The 22,954-nt window shown below is 45.7% G+C and overlaps 1 long non-coding RNA gene across 1 annotated transcript in view; it reads right to left on the bottom strand.

Moving 5' to 3' along the window:
- LOC140487744 (uncharacterized) overlaps nt 1-18,641 on the bottom strand; it is a 40,992-nt gene extending 22,351 nt beyond the window's left edge. Inside the window, exons 1-3 of the long non-coding RNA XR_011962922.1 lie at nt 18,552-18,641; nt 15,533-15,641; nt 10,289-10,395 (exon numbers count right to left, since the gene is read on the bottom strand). This is a non-coding gene — a long non-coding RNA (uncharacterized lncRNA). The remainder of the gene's footprint in view (nt 1-10,288; nt 10,396-15,532; nt 15,642-18,551) is intronic.
- Between the last annotated feature and the right edge of the window lie 4,313 nt (nt 18,642-22,954).

Below are 22,954 nucleotides of genomic sequence, written 5' to 3' on the forward strand. Positions count from 1 at the left end.
AGTAACATCAGCATGAATACCTAAAAATGAGGTGTTAACCTGATGAAGTTCCCAAAGAGGACTACTTGTATGCCTAACAGCATAAGCAGCAAGTGATAGACAGAGTGAAGCAATCCAGGAAACAACAGAACAGATCTAAGATCTGCAGTCCGGCCACATCCAGTTGTGAATGAAGTCAGAGCACAGCTGGAGTTCTGAGGACAGTTCTCTTCAAGATATTAACCAACAAGAATGTCAGACTGGATTAATTATCATAAAACTCAAGTCCGTTTGATGTTCATATATTTACAATCAGTGTTCAATTCACCAAATGTAGCTGAATGTAAAGATAATCTTCAAGTGACTGTAACAGTGGAGACATCTGAATACTTGATCAGCAACTTAAAGCCTGTTGTGTTTAGATAGTAATAATTTTAAAGAGATTTTAAAAAGTAAGGTGACTTGAGTATAATGGAAGAAGTTGACTGGTGGGTAGCTGATAATCTTGTTTTAATCTGAAGTTAATTTAGGATTAGTGAACAAATAAACACATGGTAGGGTATCCCAGCCCCATGGAGTGCACATCCAGTTCCATGTGGGAAAACCAGGACACTTCTTGTGTGAGTGACAACCACAAGAACACAGAGGTGACATGGGAAATGTCAGGAACACTCGTTTGACTGCGGTTAAAGTACTGCACACATTTCTGATCCCTTTATTCCAGGGTTGATGTGATCACACCAGAGAGGATACAGAGGAGATTGATCAGAATGTTTCTACAATTGGGAAATTTCTGCTCTGAAGAAAGGTTGGATAGGCTGTGGATGATTTCCAAGGAGGATGAGCTGAGATTTAATTGAAGTGATAAAATGCTGAGGAATCCAGATCGAGTGGATAGGAAGGAGCTATTCATTAACTGAGAGGTCAGAAACTGGAGGATTTAGATTGAAACTAATTCCCAGAAAGAAGGGGAGGGGAGAATTCATTTCACTCGGAGATGGTGGGGAGCAGGAACTCATTGATGGGGTGGCAGAGGCAGTAACCAGCAACACATTAGAATAAAAGGACATTGATGTAACTGAGATGCTGGAACATGCAGGGATGCGGACTAAAGTCTGCAGAATGGGATCATTGTGATTGATTTAACATTTCTCCAGAATATTAAAGTCCAGTCCAATTTGAGAATTTATGAACATCATCCGACCTGAATTCCAAATGTCTGAATAAATTTATCAGAAAGTTACAGCACAAATCGAGGCCACTTGACCTATCCTGCTGTAATAGAATGACCCAGGCTTTACAGTGTTCTGTACTCACCAATGAGAGCAACAATTTCAGACTGTGTACTCTGCCCTCTATGTTGTTATAATCTGTTTTTTCAATGTATTTCTTTGACCTTGTTTCCTGGTTTCTTTCCCAGCCCTAACTCCATTCCCCATGGCCTTGAGGGACTACCATTTCTGCAATTTAATCTCTCCTGCCTTCCCCCGTGTGACAGACTGTCTTTTTGTCCTTGTCTCACCCCCACCTTGCTCACAACCTGTTACATTTCTGATGGTTCCCAGATCTCTGTGACTTCACTGCGCACCCTGGGTCAGGGGCACGAGTTTTGAATTCTCTTCATGAGATAATTGGAAATTTGTCTGGCTGCAATTTCCCCCAGATTTTATTTTAAAAAAAAATGTATGATTTGCGTCAGACTCAAGTATTTGTGAGCCTTCATCCACAATCCTGAGCACTTAGACATAATATGGGACCCTCCCACAGATATGCCAGTTTGATGGATTGGCCGTGCTAACATGGCCTGTAGTGTGTAGGTAAGGTGTGTTGGGTTAGCCATGCTAAACGTGGGGTTATGGAGGTAGGGTGGGACAGCAGGTCATTGCAGACTCGATGGACCGAATAGTCTCTTTGTGCACCTAAGGGATTCTGTAATTCTAACTAGTTGTGATTGTTGTCACATTTTCCTAAGTCCAGATTCATTCAACTCAGGTACACATGCTGCCTTTTGTGTTTCTGTGTGTGCCCGTAGTGTTAGGTAAGGGGTAAATGTAGGGGTATGGGTAGGTTGCGCTTCGGCGGGTTGGTGTGGACTTGTCCACAGTCTCCATGATTGTGCAGACTCAGTGGATCAGCCATGGGAAATGCAGTGTTACAAGGATGGGGTGCTCCAGGTGGGATACTCTTTGGATGGTTGGTGGGGTTTGATGGGCCACACCTCTCCTGCCACACTGTTGGGATTCTATTCTATGATTGAGGTTAAAGGCTATTCTATGATTGAGGATAAAGCAGGGTGTCCTCGGAGAGGCGGTAATAACTGGAAAGCTGAATCCAAAAATCACCACCTTCACCAAAGGAGATTCTTGGAAAATGACAGATAGTCAGGTGGATTAGCTTTCCAATCTTAGATCGTGAGGAAGCGTGAAGGAGATAATGATTTTGCAATTTTAAACTGAGGGGAGACAGTGATTTATGGTTTTAGATTGCGTCGTACATTCGCAGTGTCCAGAGTATGCTGTTGTAAATATCCATCCTGTACTTTATTACAAAGCCAAGGTCACTGACCATGAAAACCAAAACACCAGGAAACATTGTCTACCCTCGTAATCTGATAAAAGAATTCTGATAAGTCTGGTTGACCTTAGAACAAAGATGGAAAGTTGGAAGATTAAATCCAATCCAAAGATCCAGTGCTTAAACAAAAGGAGACTACAATAGCATGAGGCAGGAGTTGGCTAATGTAGACTTGAAACAAAGACTTTTTGGTGGGAAAGTTGACGGACAGTGCGGGAATATCAAAGAAATTTTTTGAAGTGCTCAGCAAAAGTATATATCAGGGAAAAGGAAGGACTGTAGGAAAAGGAATAATCTGCCGTGGGTGGCTCAGGAAATAAGGGAGTCTATCAAACTGAAATAGAATGCATACAAATTGGCGAAGACCAAGGAGATTAGAAAAACTTTAAAGATCAACAGAAAGCGAGATGGGATTGGGGGAGAAAACTGATTAATAGCTATCCCCAGGGCTGGAATAACAGTTTATACTGCTAGAGGGGAACATATTGTTTGGGGAACATATGGCCTCTAATTGTTGAAGCACTTAACTGTTACCATAGAGATAATCCTGAGCAAGTTAAAAAATCACAGCACACTCCAAAATCTTGTACTTCCAAATAATCCTGTTGGACTATAACCTGGTGATGTGTGGTTTTTAAACTTTGTCCACCCCAGCACCGGCTCCTCCATATCAGAATCCTGATAGATACCCCACTGAAACTGAAGTGCCTGTCACATACTTGAGGGAGCCACGGGGGCGTGGGGTGGGGTGTGTGGTTTAACTACAAAGTGCTGAACTGAATTAGACTTTCTAACTAGCGTTGCCATGGAGATAATACTGAGAGACAGTCTCTATTCAAAGTTCCAAACCATAAAGGTATAAGAGTGGGAGCGGCACATCGGACAGGCGGGGAGTTACCTGATGCTTCCGGGAGGTGTTCTGCATGTACACTATCCAGGTAACTGCCATGTCTCATCAATAAAGACTCAAAGAAGACCTCTCAGAGTTCTGTGCCGATTTATTCCTATCCTGCAGGGTTCAGGAATATGAGCACACAGCAGTCAGTCTTCACAGTGGAGGATACGAAGAGTATGGCAGTAATTGATAAGGAGACTAAGGAAGGTGAGGACCTAGATAATAACCATTATCGTGAAAGAGTTAGAGGTGGGCAAGTTAATGGAGATAAAGGTAGACAAGTCTCATTGCCCTGATGGAATACATCCCAGGATACCAACAGAGTTAGTAGGAGAAATAGCAAATGCACTTAGAGTCATAGAGTCTGACAGCAGAGACAGGCCTTTTGGCCCAAACTGGCCCATGCCGACCAGAATGTCCATCCACGCTAACCCCATTTCCCTGCACTTGGCCCATTTGCTTCTGACCCTTTCCGATCCATGTATTTGTCCAAATGTCTTTTACCTGTTGTGAGTGTTCCTGCCTGAACCACTTCCACTGGCAGCTCCTTCTATATACATACCACCCTCTGTGTAAAACAGTTGCCCCTCAGCTTCCCTTTTATTCTTTCTCCTCTAACCTTAAACTGATCCAATCAAGCCGTCCAATCCTCGAGTTCCTGGGAAAAAGACTGAGTGCATTCACCTTATCCATGCCTCTCATGGTCTTATACACTTCTAGAAAAGAACCCCCTCAGTTTCCTCTGCTCTAAACATAAAATCCTCACTTGTCCAACCTCTCCCTATAACTCAGACCCCTGAGACCTGGCAACATCCTTGTAAATTGTTCTGCACTTTTTACGGTTTAATAACTGAAACCTACATTACATTCCTCATATTCCCAGTGTTTCTCCGCGGGGCTGGAACCGACGGGACAATGCCAATGGATTACAATCCATGATCGAGAATGAACCCCTTTACAACAATCCCGTTTTCATAGTGTTCCCCATGGTGCAGGTATCCTTGTGTCTTTCTGGTTGCCTGGTTAATTAAAGACTTGTCCTTCTACAAAGCAAAGTTGTGGCTTAATTGTTCCTGGGAAATGTGCCATGATTTTTCAGACTTTCAAAAACAAATGAAATCTCTCTCCACACTCACCACGCTGACACGGACTTGGCTGTGTCTCAGTACTTTTGCAGTCACATTGAGATTTGAAATATTTGCCCACGGACAGAATACACACCTTTCCTTCCAGATGAAAAGGCCAATGATATTCAGATCGGCACGGATCAAGTAACCATCAGATCTGAACATGAAATTCAATTTGAATTTCTCATCCGCAAATCCACCCTTTCAGTACCATACAACAGAGCACATAAGTTACCACTGTTAATACAGGATGGAAATTCATAAGACAATTGCAGTATTAAACTGTAGTTTCCTTGTTCCACCAAATCGTTAAACCTCAGTCTCACAATTTCTCTCTTCTGTGAACTGAAATCCAAACCAATCTCCCCACACCTTTCCTCCACACCCAGTTCTCACACACTCTCTTCGAATTCAGTTTCCTAGCTCCTGATGAGAACCATCCTGCATACACTGCTTCCTGCACACTCTGGCCAAGACCCATCTGACTAAAATGAGCCAAATTAGAATTCTAATTGCAGGCCCATCCTTGTCCCTTTCCATAACAACCCTGAATATTCACAGGAGAGTTCTGATAACTTTCTGAAAAACGCTGCCCCACTGATAGTCTGATCACATGTCAGGGTAGCAAGAGAAGGGCCATTCCCCTGGGTCCTGCTCCCAGAGGGATGAAGCTGCTAATGAGAGATTAATCCTTCACACCCACAGCCTCCTTCCCAGGCACTGACCTATACTGCACATAGTCCCACAATTGGCCAGCACTGCGCCCGTGCACTGGTCCCCCCTCCTACAGCACGTGCTCCCGATCATACAGGAGTCCGGGTGATTGACAGCAGTTGCTGCCCAATATATCAGGATCCCTACAGTATGGAAACAGGCCCTTCGGCCAAACAAGTCCGTACTGACCCTCCAAACAGTAACTTACACAGACCCATTCCCCCTAACTAATGTAACTAATACATTGGCAATTTAGAATGGCCAATTCACCTGCCCTGCACATCTTTGGACTGTGGGAGGAAACCAGAGCACCCGGAGGAAACCCGCTCAGACACGGGGAGAATGTGCAAACTCCACACAGACAGTTGCCCGTGGCTGGAATCGAACCCGGGTACCTGGTGCTGTGAGGCAGCAATGCGAACCACGGAGCCGTCTCTATCGACGGGAGGGGGCGGGGCTGGAGGACAGGGACAATGGGATTGTGAATAGTGAATGAATGTGGAGAACACTGGGGGATGGACAGGTCAGTGAGGGACAGGATCAGTGCAGCAGCAGGAGGGGGGTCCTGGACAAACTGAGTAATGGGAGAGTTTGACAGGAGAGAAACTACAGGAAGGTTCTGTTTGGAGGCTCAGGCAGGGACAGCTGGGAGACAGTATGGCCTGGTGGCTTGGGCAGGTTTACTAATCAGCCTCTTCAAAGATGCTGTTACTCAACTCTGAGCCTGATCCTCCTCGTCCAGAGGTAAGGACACTTACACTATTTCCTGGTGGGCAAGGGATACAGGGACTGCCTTTCAAAAGGAACTCACCTGTGTTGGTGACATTAACAAGACTCAATACAGAGTCACTGACAAGATGCTGGTGTACTTGAACTTCATCCAGAATATTAACACCTATAACTGGGCAACGCAGACCCCAATGTACAGAGTTAAATCCTGGATACTAATAACAGCTTTGTGCTTGGGAAATCATATCTCATGAATTTGATTCAGTTTTTTTGAAGAAGTAACAAAGAGGATCGCTGAGGTCAGAGCATGGACATGATCTACATGGACATCAGTAACGTGTTTGACAAGGTTCCTCATGGGAGACTGGTCAGCAAGGTTAGATCGCATGGAGTTCAGAACTGGCTCGAAGGTAGAAAGCAGAGGGTGCTTTTCAGGCTGGAGGCCTGTGACCAGTGGAGTCTCACAAGGATCGGTGATGGATCCACTACTTTTCGTCATTTATATCCATGATTTGGATGTGAACATAAGAGGTATTGTAAGTAAGTTTGCAGATGACCCCAAAATGGGAGGTGTAGTAGACAGTGAAAAAGATTACCTCAGAGTACAAGAGGATCTGGATCAGATGGGTGAATGGGCTGAGGAGTTCACTTTAGAAAAATGCGAGCTGCTGCATTTTGGAAAAGCAAACTTTAGCAGGACTTAGACAGTTAATAGTAAGTTCCTGGGGAGTGCAGGTTCATAGTTCCTTGACAGTAGAGTAGCAAGTAGATAGGATAGTGAAGGCCACAGTTGGTCTGCTCGTCTTTACTGGTCAGAGCATTGAGTATAGGGGTTGGGAGGTCATATTGCGGCTGTACAGGATATTGCAAAAGTTGCCGAATCAATATTCCATAGAATTCTGCTCTCCTTCCGATCAGATGGATGTTCTTAAACTTTAAAAGGGGGGGCGGGGAGGGGGAACAGGCCGATTGGGAGGGGGGAGGGGGTGATGAGACAGGCCGGTGGGGAAAGGCCGACACAGGGAGGGGGGACAACAGGCCGACACAGGGAGGGGGGAACAACAGGCCGACACAGGGAGGGGGGACAACAGGCCGACACAGGGAGGGGGGACAACAGGCCGACACAGGGAGGGGGGACAACAGGCCGACACAGGGAGGGGGACAGGCCAACTGGGGGGTGGTGGGGGGGGGAAACAGGCCAACAGAGGGGGGGTACAGACAGAGTGGGGGGAGACAGGGGGAGCAGACAGAGCAGGGGGAGACGGGGGGAGAGCAGACAGAGCAGGGGGAGACAGGGGGAACAGAGAGGGAAGATGGAGAGTTATTTTATAGATCTAAAACTCAATTCTGTTCCAGTTTTCTCCGCCTCACCTTAATTCCTTCTAAAGGGCTCAGAATAACTGCATAGTTCTTGGAAAGTAGAGTTTCAAGGAGATCAGGTCCTGAACATGGCATTTGGGACACTAACACTGAATGGAATGTGCTGATCGATAAATGGACTCTGGTTCGATTCCACTGTCTGTGTGGTGTTTACACATTCTCCCTGTGTGTCTGCGTGGGCTTTCTCTAGGTGGCCTTAATTTCCTCCCACAAATCCAAAGACATGCAGGTTAGCTGGATGAGCTTTGGGTAATGGTAGGTTACAGAGTTAGGGTGGAATGCTGTTCCGATGGTTGGTATGGTCTCATGGACCGTAAGGCCTGCTTCCACACTGTAGGGATTCTGTCACTGAGTATAGGGATTAGGAGTCACGTTGTGGCTGAGTAGGGCATTGGTGAGGCCAGTTTTAGAATACTGTATTCAATTGTGGTCTCCCTGATTTCAGAAAGATGTTACCAGAATAGGACTCAACCTCTTAATGACAAGTTCCTGGGAAGTGTTGACAGACAACCAGACCGTGCAGTGTGGGTTGATAGTTCCTTGAAAGTGTGGTTGAAGGTAGACAGGTCGGTGAAGGTGGTGTGCGGTATGCTCGCTGTTATTGGGCAGTGCATTGAGTATAGGAGTTGGGCGATCATGTTTCGGTTGTACTTTTGGAATCCCCAGACTTCTTTCAATTCCAGTCTCCCTGTTCCAGGAAAGATGTTGGGAAACTTGGAAGAGTTCAGAAAAGTTTTTCCAGGGTGTTGCCAGTATTGGAACATTTGAACCATAGGGAGCGGCTGAATAGGCTGAGGCTATTTCCCTGCAGCACTGGACACTTTAGGTGGCTTTATCGAACTTTATAAAATTATGAGGAGCAATGATAGGGTGACGAGTCATGGTTTCTTTTTTTCTCAGGGTAGGGGAGACCAAACAAATGTGAATCTTTTTTCCAAGGTGGAAATGACAAATTCTAGAAGAGAGATGACAAGTTTAAAGGATATGAAAACTGAACCAACTGAAGATGCTGTAAACCAGGAAGAGAAACAGAAGTTTCTGGAAAAGCTCAGCAGGTCTAGCAGCATCTGTGAAAATAAATTAGAGTTAATGTATCTGAGGAAGGGTGACCAGACCCAAAACTTGAACTGATTTTTCTTCACAGATGCTGCATGACCTACTGAGCATTTCCAACAATATCCGTGCAAGTTTAAAGGGAGTTGTTTGGAGTATATACCTGAGAGGAACTTTATAAAGTGCGAGTGAGACCACATCTGGAGTAATGACAGAAGGTTTGGTCCCTTTATTTAAGGAAATACATCATTCCATCAGAGGCATTTCACAAAAGATTAACTGGGATGAACCCTGGTTTGCAGGGATTATCTTTTAAGAAAAGGCTGAAGAAGTTGGGACTCTTCTCACTGGATTTGGGAAGAATGAGAGGGGATCTCATTGTAAAATGTAGGATTCTTAAGGAGTTTGACAGGGTAAACAATGGGAGGATGCTTCCCAACATGAGGGAGTCTGGAACCAGATTCTGGGTCAGTCACGGAATCACGGGTTCTGTTTTGGATTCGTCAAGTTTAAGGCAACAACCGACACTCGTCAGGGGTTTCAGTAGCAATGGAGCTGGGGTGAGGTGGAGACAAGCAACATTTTATGAGATTGTAATTCCTGGTGTTTGTGATTGTGTAGATGTCTGATCAGAAGTTCACCTTGGGGTCAGATATGACAGCAATATTGTAAAGAGTGTGGTTCTGTCTCAGACAGTTCCCAGGGAGAGGGAGGGGCTCAGCAGTCAGGGAAAGTAATTTGTAATAGCAACTGAAGGCAATGGGTTTAACCATTGCAACGTTCCGTTGCAGGAAATTGCAGCCAATTGCATAGTGGGAGTGTGATGAGCAGTTTGATAACTGAGTATTGGAGAGGGATGATGGGGAGGGAGAGCTGGGCATCGTCAGTGTACATGTGAAACCTAACACGGTGCTTTTGGACAATGTCACCTCCTGGCAGTATGTAGGTGAGAAACAGGAGGGACCAAGGAGAGATCCTTAAGGGACACCAAATACAAGGAATTCAGAAAGGAAAGGGAGAGTCAGGATGGAGTAGGTTTTTCCAACAACAGTGGGGTCAAATATTAGTTTGTAGCAGAATGGGAGAGAAGGACATAACCAGAAAAGACAGACAGGTAGAACAAGGAACAATATCTGTGAATTGGGGAGGGGGAGTGATGAGGAGGAGGAGCAGCCCAACTCCAAAAGCACTATTCCTACATCAGTGACATCACCCAACTCCACCCTAGTCTCAGCTCATTTACTGAAACACTCGTCAATCCCTGTGTTATCTCCAGACTTCATTACCCAAACACACTCCTGGCCAGCCTCCCACATTCAACTTCCATGCAATCTCAAGAGGATCTAAAACCCTACTGCCCAAGTGCTCACTTGTACCAAAACTTGTTGATTCATCAAAAGGCTCCTATTAACAAGCAACAATTTAAAATTCTCACCCTTGATGTAATTCCTGGCTGTGAACATCCCTGTCTCCCTGCACCACACAACCTGTGAAACCCCGACAACTCATTTTCTTTCAGACTCCCAACGATGAGTTTATTCATTGCTTCACTGGTCTGGCTGTTTCTCCAGTTGCCAAGGCAACACGGTCTGGAATTCCCACCCTAACCCCCTCAGACCTGCTTTCCTCCTTTAAGGTATTCCTGAAAACCTGCTTATTTGGCAATTCCTTTGATCACCTGACCTAATATCCCCATCTTTGGCCTTATGTCAGAAGTTCTCAATAGTATTTCTGTGGAATTATAAACATGATTAAAAAAAAACAAACTGTTGTTGATTTGCACACACATTGTCAACTCTTCACTGTCGCTGAGTGAATAATCTATAACAGCTCTTACCCAAACACATTGTGGGAACACCTTCACCACACGAACTGCAGCTTTACAAGGAAGTCAAACATCACCTTCTCTATAGGCAATGGGGCTTTGGCACTGATCACTGGTATCTGTGGAGGGAGAAACACACAGTTGATATTTCAGGGAGTGCAAAATGCATTATATGGAGGGAAAATGGTGCAGAATTTGGGATTTTCAAATTTGTGTTTTACAATGTGCACTAAGTTCTGTAAAACCTCTCATTCCATAGCATGAAATTTTCCTTCTCTTCCTGGTCAATATGTCTTTCCTTTCCCCTGCCCTTCACCTTCACACATTTCCAATGCCTTGGTCACAACAAAACTGTGCTGCCAGTGAAGTTTATCACATGTTTGAGTATTGTCCCGCCCCTCATTCACTCCGATTGGTTGAAGGACCAACTAGCACCTCTCGCCCCGTTCCCCAACTCTTATTGGTCCTGCGCTGACATCAATAATCCGAGTGGATCAGTGGTGCTGGAAGAGCACAGCAGTTCAGGCAGCATCCAACGAGCAGCGAAATCGACGTTTCGGGCAAAAGCCCTTCCGAGGCCCATTGTGGGCTGGAGCATGCTCAGTGCTTCCTGCTTTTGCTGTTCCTCAGGTCTCAGAGAGAGAGAGGGCTCATCCCTGTTTCTCCTGATGTCAGACAATAACAACAACTACCTGCATTGTATGGAGCCTTTCACATTGACAAATCTCCTAAAATGCTTCACGAATGATGGAAACGTTGATTAAAGAGAACGACTTTTAGATACATCTTTAAGGCGGACAGAGGGGTTTAGGGAAGATATTCCAAAGGTTTGTGTCCTCGGCAGCTCCAATCGTGGAGTGATATTGGTGGGTAACAGCTTACAATGGAGACAGTTAGTGGCTAACCATAAGTTAACAACCTCATGTCATAGCCCCCTACCCCACACACCAGGCCTCATTCTCACAGCCTGCCATTACACACTACCTATGGTTAGCCACTAACAGTCTCCATTAACAGCTAAAGACCCTCCCCCAGCCAGATCATTATCCACTCCTTTACCCAACCGCTCTTCTCACTCTATCCCCACCTATCTTCTTTTATCTTTCCCCCACACTAACTTCTGCACATAAACTGACTTTTTTTACTCAGTAATATCTGTTCTGTGGAAGGGACACTGGGTCTGAAACGTTAACTCTGATTTCTCTTCACAGATACTGCCAGACATGCTGAGCTTTTGGAGAACCTCCTGGTTGTTGTTTCTGATTTACATCTTCCGCAGTTCTTTTGGTTTTAATTTACCGGGAGTTTGTAATTCAGGTCCCACAGCCTCTGTCCCAGTCTCTGCTGTATCTCCCACCCAGTGACACTGCACCTGCACTGCTCATGGACATGTGTTGTCTTGCTGGCCACACCCCTCATTCAATCCCATTGGCTGCAGGACCACACAGATTCTCCTCCCATTGGTCTGGAGCTGCCGTCAATCAGCCGGGCCCCATTGTGATGAGAGTGGAGGGCTAATCCCTCTCTCTGCCCTGGGATGAGCTTCATCATTCACAGTGAATGGGACAGTATCACAGAGCACAGGGCCTGGGGGCTATTCAGCCCATTGGGGCTGTACTCACTCCCTCTGAAGATGCTGCAAATCCGTCCCAAGTCCCCTCCCATGTGCCCATAGCCCCCCAAAATCTTTCCTTAAAAAGTAAAATTCTAAGTCTGTTTCAGAATACCTGCTGAATCTGTATCGTTCAGACTGTTGCAGATGCTCAGAACTTACTGAATAAAATAGTGTTCACATTTTCACCTTGTAATTTTTGCCAATTACTTGAAAGTAGTTACTAAAAATTGTGAAAGTGTGAACAATTCCTCTCTCTCTCTGCAAATTCAAGACCGTGGAACCAAATCTGCACCAGATCGAAATCACTGCTTCACCTTCTCAGCTCCAAGGATAATTATCTGTGCTTCAGCTCGCTCTCCACAAAAGAGAGGAATGCATCTTAATTTATTAAGATCAAAGAAACTGACCTTCGGTCCAATTCGTCCGTGCCAACAAAGAATCCTAAACTAATGGATTCCCATTTACCAGCTATTGGCCTGTATCCATCAAAACCCTTCCTATTCATGTACCCAATTGGAAGCCTTTTAGATGTTGTGATTTTATCAGCCTCCACTACTTCATCTGGTAGCCCCTCCCATACACACACCACACTCAGCTTGAAAACGTTGCCATTTCGATCCTTTTTAAAATGTTTCCTCTCTCACCTTAAACCCAGGTGCTCTGGTTTTGGACCCACCTAACCTGAGGAAATAGGACCCCGGCTGCTCACCTTATTCACACCCCTCGTGATTTTATAAATCTCCATGAAGTCACCTCTCATTCTTTGACTTACCAGAGAAAATAGAGCCAGCCCATTCAGCCTCTCCCTGTAGCCCAAATCCTCCAATCCTGGCAACGTTTTTGTAAATCTTGTCCAAACCTTTTCAAGTTTCATAACATCCTTCCCAGAACAGAGTAATTCAAACTGAAAACAGAATTCCAGAAGTGGCTTAATCAACGTCCTGTCCAGCCACAATATGACATCCCAGCTTCTGTATTCAATGCATTGACCAATAACGGAGAGCATTAATGGAGTCCCATTTGCCAGCGGTTCACCCTTATCCCTCTAAATCCTTCCTCTTCATGTACCCAATCAGATGCCTTTTAAATGCTGCAATTGTCCTAGCCTCCACCCCTTCCTCTGGCAGTTCATTCCATACATGCAATGCCCTCAACATGAATAAGATGCCCCTTAGATCCCTTTTAAATCTTTTCCCTCTCACCTTAAGCCTGTACCCTCTAGTTCTGGACCCACCGAACTTGGGAAAAAGTCCCTGACTGCTCACTTTATCCATGCCCTTCATGATTTTATAAGATCACCTCTCAGACTCCAACTCTCCAGGGAAAATAGTTCCAACCTATTCAGCCTTGCCCAATAAGCTCAAACCGTCCAATCCTGGCAAAATCCTTGCAAATGTTTTCTGAACCCTTTCAAGTTTCTCAACATTATTCCAAGAACAGGGAGATTGGAACTGAAAACAGAATTCCAGAAGAGCTGTAATCAACACCCTGTCCAGCAACAATATGACATCACAACAGCTACATTCAATGCATTGACCAATAACGGGGAGCGTACCAAATGCTGCATTCACTACCCCGCCAACCTGTGACTCCACTTTCAAGGAACTATGAACCTGCACTCCAAGGTCCCTTTGTTCAGCAACGTTCCCCAGGACTTTACCATTAAGTGAATCAGTCCTGCCCTGATTTGCCTTTCCAAAATACAACAGCTCGCATTTATCTAAATTAAACTCCGTCTGCCATTCCTTGCTCCAATGGCTCATCTGATCAAGATCCTGTTGTATTCTGAACTAACCTTCTTCACTGTCCACTACACCTCCAATTTTGGTGTCTTCTGTAAACCTACTGACCATACCTCATATATTCACATCCAAGTCATTTATTTAAGGGCCCAATATCCATCCTTGCAGCACATTGCTGCTCACAGGCCTCCAGTCCGCAAAGCAACCCTCCATCATCCTCTGTCTCCTACCTTCAAGGCAGTTTTGTAATGGCTTGTTCTCCCTTCATTCCATGTTACCTAACCCTGCGAACCAGTCTGCTTTGTGGAACCTTGTTTAATGTCCATATAAACAACATTCACCGCCTGGCTTAATCAATTTTCTTTGTCACTTCAAAACACTCACACTCAAGTTCGTGAGACACAATTGTGCATATACAAATCCACGTTAACTTTTCCTGATCATTCCTTACCATTCCAAATAGAAGGATATCCTGTCCCTCAGAATCCCTTCCAACAACTTGCCTGCCACTGACTTCAGGCTCACTGTTCTCTTGTTCCATGGCCTCTCCTTACCACATTTGAAAATAATGGCACCTCTCCTGTCACTATCAATGATACAAATACCACAGGAGAGGCCCAACAATCACTTCCCTAGATTTCCAGAAAGTTCCAGGATACACCTGATCAGGTTCCAGGGCTTTATCCACCTTGATGCGATTTAGGACATCCAGTACCACCTCCTCTGTAACATGGACACTTTTCAAGTTATCACTGTTTATTTCTCCAATCTCTCGAGCTTCCATATACTTCTCCAGTAAAAATGACGTGAAATATTTGCATATCTTTCTCCCCCGCTGTGGTTCCATAGACAGCCTTGTTGACCTTTAAGGGGTCCTATTCTCTGGTCCAGTTAATCTTTTGTCTGTGATATATTTGTTTAATCTCTTTGGATCCTATTCCAGGACATCCCAGAAAGGCCTACTTCAAGGACCGTAATTTTCCTCTGACTTGATCAACAATGCCCTCCAACACATACCCTCCACTTCCCGCACCTCCGCCTTTACCCCACCCCTCCAGCCACAATAAAGAATATAACCCTGCGGTCTTCACCTTCCACCCCACTAATCTCCAGATACAGCGCATTAACCTCTGTTATTTCTGCTACCTAAAGTCAGACCCCACCACTAGAGACATATTTCCCTCTCCAACCCCTATCTGTGTTCCGCAGAGACCATTCCCGCTGCACCTCCCATGTTCGGTCCACACCCTCCCACCAACCCACGCTCCACACCCTTGACCCTCCCTTACCGCCATGGGAGATGTAAAACATGCGGCCACACCTCCCTCTGACCTCTGTCCAAAACCCCAAAAGGATCTTTTCACATCAGGCAGAGATTTGCCTGCACATCCCAAAACCTCATATACTGCATCTAGACACGATGGGAAAGTTAACATGGTTCATCCAACTAATATACACATCTTTGGACTGTGGGAGCAAACTGGTACACCTGAAGGAAACCCTAACAGACACTGGGGAGAATGTGCCAACTCCAACACAGACAGTCACCTGAGGCTGGAATCAAACCCAGGTCCCTGGTGCTGAGGAAGCAGAGCTAACCCCTGAGCCACAATACTGTGGGATCTTTGGTGCTGATGTGCTGCCCCACTAATACCTCAGTCACTCACCCTGCCTCATGTCCTGATGACAGAGTGAAACAATTGCTAGACAGTTAATCCAGAGACCCAGATAACGTTCTGGGGACCCGGGTTTGAATCCCATCACGGCAGATTTTGGAACGTGAATTCAATAAATATCTGGAAAAAATAATCTAGTGACCACAAGGAATCCATTGTCAATTGTTGGAAAAACCAATGTGGTTCACTCACGACCTTTAGGGAAGGAAAATGCCATCCTTACCTGGTCTGGTCTGCATGTGACTCCAGACCTATAGCAACGTGGCTGACTCTTAACTGCTCTCTGGGTAAATGCAGCAATAAATGCTGGCTGAGCCAGTGACAGCCTCATCCTGTAAATGAATAAAGAAAACAGGTCAGGTTTTGTTTCTTCTCTAGTAGGTACATCCTACAAACTGAATTTGAAATGTTCTCGTACACACTGAACAAATACCTTTCCATCCAAGCCCTTAACATTACAGCATTCGGAGGCCATGTTGGTAAAGTTAAAACCCCTCCCAGGAATATCCTCCCGAAGCCCAGCCATAATGTTATCCCTAATCAAAAACACCTCTCTCCCTGCTCTGTTGGCCCCTTTCTATCCTTGCTATAGCATCTATACCTTGGAACATTAAGCTGCTAGACCTGTCCATCCCTGAGTGATGCCTCTGTAATTGCTGTAATATCCCAGTGCCATGTTCAAAACCATACCCTGAGCCCACCTGCCTGACCTGTCAGGTCTCTTGCACTGAAATAAATGCAGTGCAACTGGTCCATCGCACCTCATTCTGTGACTTGCTCTTGCCTGCCTTGACAGTCTGACTGGTGAACAGTACCAGCCTCAGACTCCCCTCTTTTCTCACTATCTCTTTAGGATTACCCCGACTCCCTCACTGGTTTAATGCCTCCTGAGTGGCACTAACAAACCTCCTTGCTCGTCAGGACCCCATGCTTTTCCCTTCCTATACCATTGGTACCAATGTACAATGTCCTCCCACTGGTTATTTTCCCTTTTGAGAATATTCTGCTCCCTCTGTGAGACATCCTTGACACTGGCACCAGGGCAGCACCACCCCATTCTGATGTCTCACTGTCAGCTGCAGAAACAGCAGACTGTGCCCCTGACTAGAGAGTCCCCGATCACCATCGATCGTGTGGAACTGGATATACCTCACATTATGTTAGAAGCCAGTCTCAGTACCAGTAACTTGGCTATCAGTGCAACATTCCCCTGAAAGTCTATTACCACCTACATTTTCCAAAACAGTATACTTGTCTGAGATGGGGATAGCCACAGGAGACTCCTGCAGTACCGACCTACCCCTCCTAGCTTTCCTGGAGGTAACCCATCTACCTGACTGTATGTGCAGTATCCTGCAATCCTGACACTGCGACCTATCACACCCCCCGGCTCCTGTCAATTCCTCACTTTAATCACTCCTCCACCAATCCATGCATTCCAATAGGATTTGCAATCACACTTGCTGCAGACATAATCACAGGATCATTGAAACTCTCCCTAATCTCCCACATCCGACAGGAACAGCCCGCCACTCTACAACAGGCCATCTCTCCGCCTTAACAATCTGCAGACCAAGACAAAGGCACAGTCTTACTGCTCGAAAAATACTGCCCGAGAATAACTTAATGCTTACATTTCATATCTTAAACATTTAATCAAGAACCGTAAGACATTAAAAAGAAATCCTCACCTGACTCACTATTGTAGATTTAATAAAATAAAACTGACTAAGATTGATATTTGAAGAAATTGAAACTCACTGAGCTGATCCAAGTACTTCCAAGAGTGAGGTCTCTCTGAGGACAGCTGTGAAATGTCACTGTTTCTCTTCTCTGCCCACTCCATTTCCAGAGAGGTTTTTAACTTCACAGCAAGTCAGCTCAGAGAGGTCACTGCTTGGTTTTATTCACTGGGGGTTGCCCTTGCTGCCCAGACCAGTATTTATTGGCCACCTTTACTTGTCTTGGAGAAAGTGGTGATTAACCACCTCCCTGAAATGCTGCAGTCCACGTACACCACAGTGATGTTTGGACAACAATCCCCCTCTGGCCCCACAACCCTCCCTGTCTCTGTAATCCCCCTCCAGCTTCAGAAATTACATGACCGTGGCATAAGATTTTTATTTGGATTCATTTTTGTTTCATAAACTGGCCCAAAAAAGTGAAATATTTCACCCCCAAACAAATTTCTGTTGATTGACCTTTTGGAGAGGCTGACACATGGACGTTGCAGTATTTTATCTCACATTGTACACGTAGAACTTTCTTTTAAACATTGTTAAAAAGGGAGGCAACGGCTTAATGGTATTCCTGCCAGATGAGTGACATGTACAGTGTTCCGAGGATTAGGGTTAGAATCCCAACATGGCTGATGGCAGCATCGGAATTCAATACAATCTAGAATGGAAAGGCGAATGATGACCATGAAACTATTGTCAACTGTTAGAAAACCCATCTGGTTCACTCATGTCCTGTAGGGAAGGAAACGGTCATCCTCACCTGGTCTGGCCTACATGTGACTCCAGACCCACAGCAATGTGGTTAACTCTCAACTGCCCTCAGGAAAAGTACTTTAAAAACTGTTAACAAATACTCCGCAGGTATCACTTAAAAATTGGCTGTTCCCATTGGGACCATGTGAATTTCTGAACGGCCTGAACTAAAACTGAGTTTCAGCTTCACCTTCTCCCTGTCTCCCCTCACTCTGTTTACACCCAACTCCAAACACACTCATTGAGCCAAGCAGCCCTCACAGTGCAGCCCTGTCATTTTCATTGTCTGCTCACACCTACACTGCCCCAGCCTCCTGTACTGTTCCAATGCGTCTCAATGGGAGCTCAGGGACAGCACCTCATCTTTCAATTCAGCCCTTTGTAACCCCAGAGTCAACATGGACCTCAGCAGTTTCTGGATGAACAGACAGTTGTCAGAATCTGGAACATCCCACCTGAAATGGTGCTGGAATTTGAGTCCAAAAGGAATTTTAATGGGAAGTTTGCAGGTAATTGAAAATATGAAGTTTACAGGTTAACATCATGAAGTGGGTGATTGGGTCTGAATCTGAGAGTTCTTACAAAGAGAATTTGGATAAATCTGTGCTCCCTCTCAGGCCAATACCTTCTTCCTCAGCTGCAGGGCCCAGAACCGAGCACACACCCAAAAGGATGATCCAACCATGAACTTGTACATCTTTCTGCTTAACAAAAATATTGGAGATATTTTCTCACAAACAGAAGACAAACCTTTCTCCTTCCACAGTTAAATGCCAATGATATTCAGATCCTGATGACTCCATTGACTGTAAAAACTTGCTTTTGAGATCCCAGGCTCAATCATTCTGATTTAATATCCTATGAAATGAATTCACAAAACAAAACTCTCAGTCAGTGCAGGAAGAATATAAAGATATACTTTTTTCTTGGTATGTGCTTGATATGTAAATGCCTCTCTTCAAGTTGCATGTCCCCCCCCAAATCCTAGGAAGGGGACATGCACATGCGCCTCACTGTACCTTACCCCCAATAAAGATGGCGGCCATATCCCAGGACCTTTCACCGCCTGAGGGCCGCAGCCATTTTCCCATCTGCTGCAAACGCTGGATTAAGAGTTTCTAATTCAGATTTACGAACCACACAGAGTGTAATTAAAACTTCCCAGTCTAAAGTGACTCATTATCTTCCTGTCTCTGAGGCCATTCTCCCCTTCCCTGTTTGCGTCTCCCACATTCACCGACGGCCGAGTCACGTGGCACTGCACAGGCAGAGTTCCTGGTGACGTGTCATCCCACTGGCCACGCCCCTCATTCACTCCCATTGTTTGGATGACCAGCTGGTTCCACTTGGTCTACCAGTCCCACCACCTTTTCCTATTGGTCCGAAGCTGCCATCAATCAGCTGGACCCCATTGTGAGGTCAGTGGTGGGATCCTCCCCCTGTCTGAATCAAACCTGGACGGTGTATGGATGGTGTCAATCAGGAACAACAAGCAGAAGGTGCTGGAAAAGCTCAGCAGGTCTGGCAGCATCTGGGAACAGAAATCTGTCCAGTGGCCCTTCCTCAGAACCGATGGGAGCTGGGAAAATTAGAATCCTGACAGTGTGGAAACAGACCATTCGGCCCAAAGGCTCCACAGCGTCTCTCCGAAGGGTATCCCACCCAGACTCATTCCCCTGCCATATTACTGTATAGTTCTCCTGACTAATGAACCTAACCTACACATTCCTGAGCATTATGGGAAATTTAGCTTGGCCAATTCAACCAACCTGCACATCTTTGTACTGCAGGAGATAGGGGTTAAAGAGTAAATAATAGGCAGGGACAGAACCAAAAGAGAGACCAGAACATTTGGAAAGACAAAGGAGTGGATTACGATCTGGCTGGGAGGGTGCATAGCTGTTAATGGAGCGGAAAGGAATCTGTATCTGGCAGCATCTCAGTGGACGTGGCGGAAATGGCGACTGATGATCCACGTTCTGCTGCAAAAACAGACCCCGAGCTTCCAGCTGCCTACCACTTTAACATACGAGTCTGTTCCCTGGCCAACATCTCTGTCTCATGCTTACTGCAGTGTTCCAGTGAGGCCAGAACATACCAAATGGCCGCGTATTTCAAGGACTGCAATTTCCCCTCCCAAGTGGTCAATACCATGCACTATATCTCCTCCACTTCCTGCACCTCTGCCTTTGAAACCCACACCTCCAACTGCAACAAGGATAGAACACTCCCCGCCCCGCCAGTCTTTATCTTCCACCCAGATACAACACATCATTCTCTGCCATTTCCACCACCTACAATCAGACCGCACCACCAGATTCTTAAGGGGTTTGACAGAATAAATAATAATGTGTCTGAGGGCAAACACAGAGGGGAGTCTGAAACCAGATTCTGAGTCAGTCACAGAATCAAGGGATCTGTTTCGGATTCGTCACGTTTAAGGCAACACGGACACGGTAAGGGGTTTCAGTAGCAATGGAGCTGGGGTGAGGAGGAGACAAGCAACGTTTAGGAGATTGGAATTCCTGGTGTTTGGGATTGTGGATGTCTGATCAGAAGGTTAGCTTGGGGTCAGATATAACTGCAATACTGTGAAGAGTGTAGTTCTGCTGCATAGTTCCCAGTGAGAGGGAGAGGCTCAGAAGTAAGGGAAAGGAATTTGTCCGGCAACGGGTTTAACCATTACAATGTTTCATTGGAGGAAACTGCACCTAATCGAGTGGTGGGAATGTGGTAAGCAGTTTGATAACTGAGTAACAGTGGAGTAGTGGAGAGGGATAATGGGGAGGGAGAGCTGGGCATCGTCAGTGTACATGTGAAACCCAACATGGCACTTTTGCACAATGTCACCTCCTGGCAGTATGTAGGTGAGATACAGAAGGGACCAAGGACACCAAATGCAAGGAATTCAGAAAGGAATGGGAGAGTGGAGATGGAGCAGGATTTTGGGAGAGAAGGACGTAACCAGAAAAGACAGAACAGGAACAATATCTGTGAGTCGGTGAGGGGGACTGATGAGGAGGAGGAGGAAAGAGAGTTGGAAAGTCTGTAGTTTAGTGAGATTAGGGTAAAGGGTGAAGGTGAGCTCTGATAAGGCTTGACAACAGACTGGAGGAAGATGTAAGTTTAGGACAAAAACCGGGAACACCACGTGAGGCAGTTTGGCTCGGCGGGCTAGTGGGAGGGAGGGAAGCAGCAGATTGGATTATCTCAGTCTTCGTGACAGAGAAACTCCATGTGCTCCTCACTTGTTGTTGGAGAGAAGGATGGAGGAGACAGGATGATGGACAGTGTTTCACAAAGAAACAAAACCTGGGTAAGTGATATTTAAAGTGAGTGAACAAACCTAATGTATTTAACCTTTATCCAAAATATTAAAACAAATGACTGAAGTCCTGGTTCGACTCCCATATTGGCAGGTGGTGGAATCTGAATTCAAGAAAAAAATAACTGGAATTAGGAATCTCCTGATCTCCATGGAACCATTGTCAATGGCGAAAAACATCCTGCCAATCTGACAGTGGCCCAGCCAGCTACTCACTGTATTAATCACTGCAAAGTCTCAACAAAAGAATGAAACTGGATGGACCACTCGGCATCTAACAAGGCACCATTTAATACAACCACAGAATCAGCCCTCTCGATGGTGCAACGTCCTCCAGACTAACATCTGGATTTTGGGGCCAAAATGTGCAGAGCTGTCTCACAGACCAATCAAGGAACAGCCTGACATAGTCATACTCATGAAATCAACCCTTCCAGACAATGACCAGACACCATCACCACCCCCTTCCCAAGATATTGAGATTGTGGTGCTGGAAAAGCGCAACAGGTCAGGCAGCATTCGAGGAGAAGGAGAATCGACGTTTCGAGCCTAAGCCCTTCATCAGCCTGACCTGCTGTGCTTTTCCAGCACCAGACTCTTGACTCTGATCTCCAGCATCTGCAGTCTTCACTTTCTCCTGAAATCTCTGGATATGTCCGGGTTCCACCAGCAGGACAGACCAGGCAGAGGTAGTGGCACAGTGGTGTATAGAGGGGGAGGATTTGCCCTGGGAGTACACAGCATTGACTCCGGAGACCAGGAAGTCTCATGGCTCCTGCTGATTACCACGTCCCGTCCACCATTGGAGGATGAATCACTTCTCCTTCATGTTGAACAACATTTGGAGGAAGCACTGAGGCAATAAAATGGTGTCAAACGTACTCTGGGTACAGGATTTCAATGTTCACAATTGAGACTAGCTCTGCAACAGAATTACTGACTGAGCTGGTCAGGTCCTAAAGGATATAGCTGCTCAACTGAGTCTGCAGCAGGTGGTGAGGGAACCAACAAGAGGGAAAAACATACTTGATCTCATTGTTATGAATTGACCAGCTGCAGATACATCTGTCCATGACAGTATCGGTAAGGGCGACCATCACACATTCCTTTTGGAGACAAAGTCTTGCCTTAAAGTTGAGAAAAACCTCCATTGTGTTGAGTGACAATATAATCGTTCTAATTGGGACAGACTTCGAAGAGATGTCGGATCTCAAACTGGGTATCTCTGAGGCACTGTGGGACATCAACAGCAGCAGAACTGTACTCCAGCACAATCTGTAATCTCATGGGTTTGTAAATCCCGCTCTCACCCATCACAATGGACAGTAAAGGAGGGCATGCCATGAGCAGCACCAGGCAGACCTAAAAATGAAGTGCCAACCTGGTGAAGCTACCAAACAGGACTACCTGCATATCAAACAGCATCAGCAGCAAGCAACAGAGCTAAGTGATCCTACATCCAATGGAACAGATCGGAGCTCTGCAGTTCTGCCACACCCAGTTGTGAACGGTGATGGACAATTAAACAACTCACTGAAGGAAGCATCACGGACATCCCCACCCTTACTGATGGAGGGGCCTCACACACCCATGCACCAGATAAGATGACAGCATTTGCTGCAATCTTCAGCCAGAAGTGCAAAGTGGGATGATCCATCTTAGCCTTCTCCAGTGGTTTCTAACATCACAGATGTGAGTTTTATACCAGTTCGGTTGAGTTTGAATAACATCAGGAAATGGTTAAGTAGTGCAAAGGCTATGGGTCCTGCTAACATTCTGGCAATAACACTGATAGATTGTGCTCCAGAACTTGCCACCCACCAAACCA

Source organism: Chiloscyllium punctatum, chromosome 17 (genome assembly GCF_047496795.1).
Source record: "Chiloscyllium punctatum isolate Juve2018m chromosome 17, sChiPun1.3, whole genome shotgun sequence".
NCBI lineage: Eukaryota > Metazoa > Chordata > Chondrichthyes > Orectolobiformes > Hemiscylliidae > Chiloscyllium > Chiloscyllium punctatum.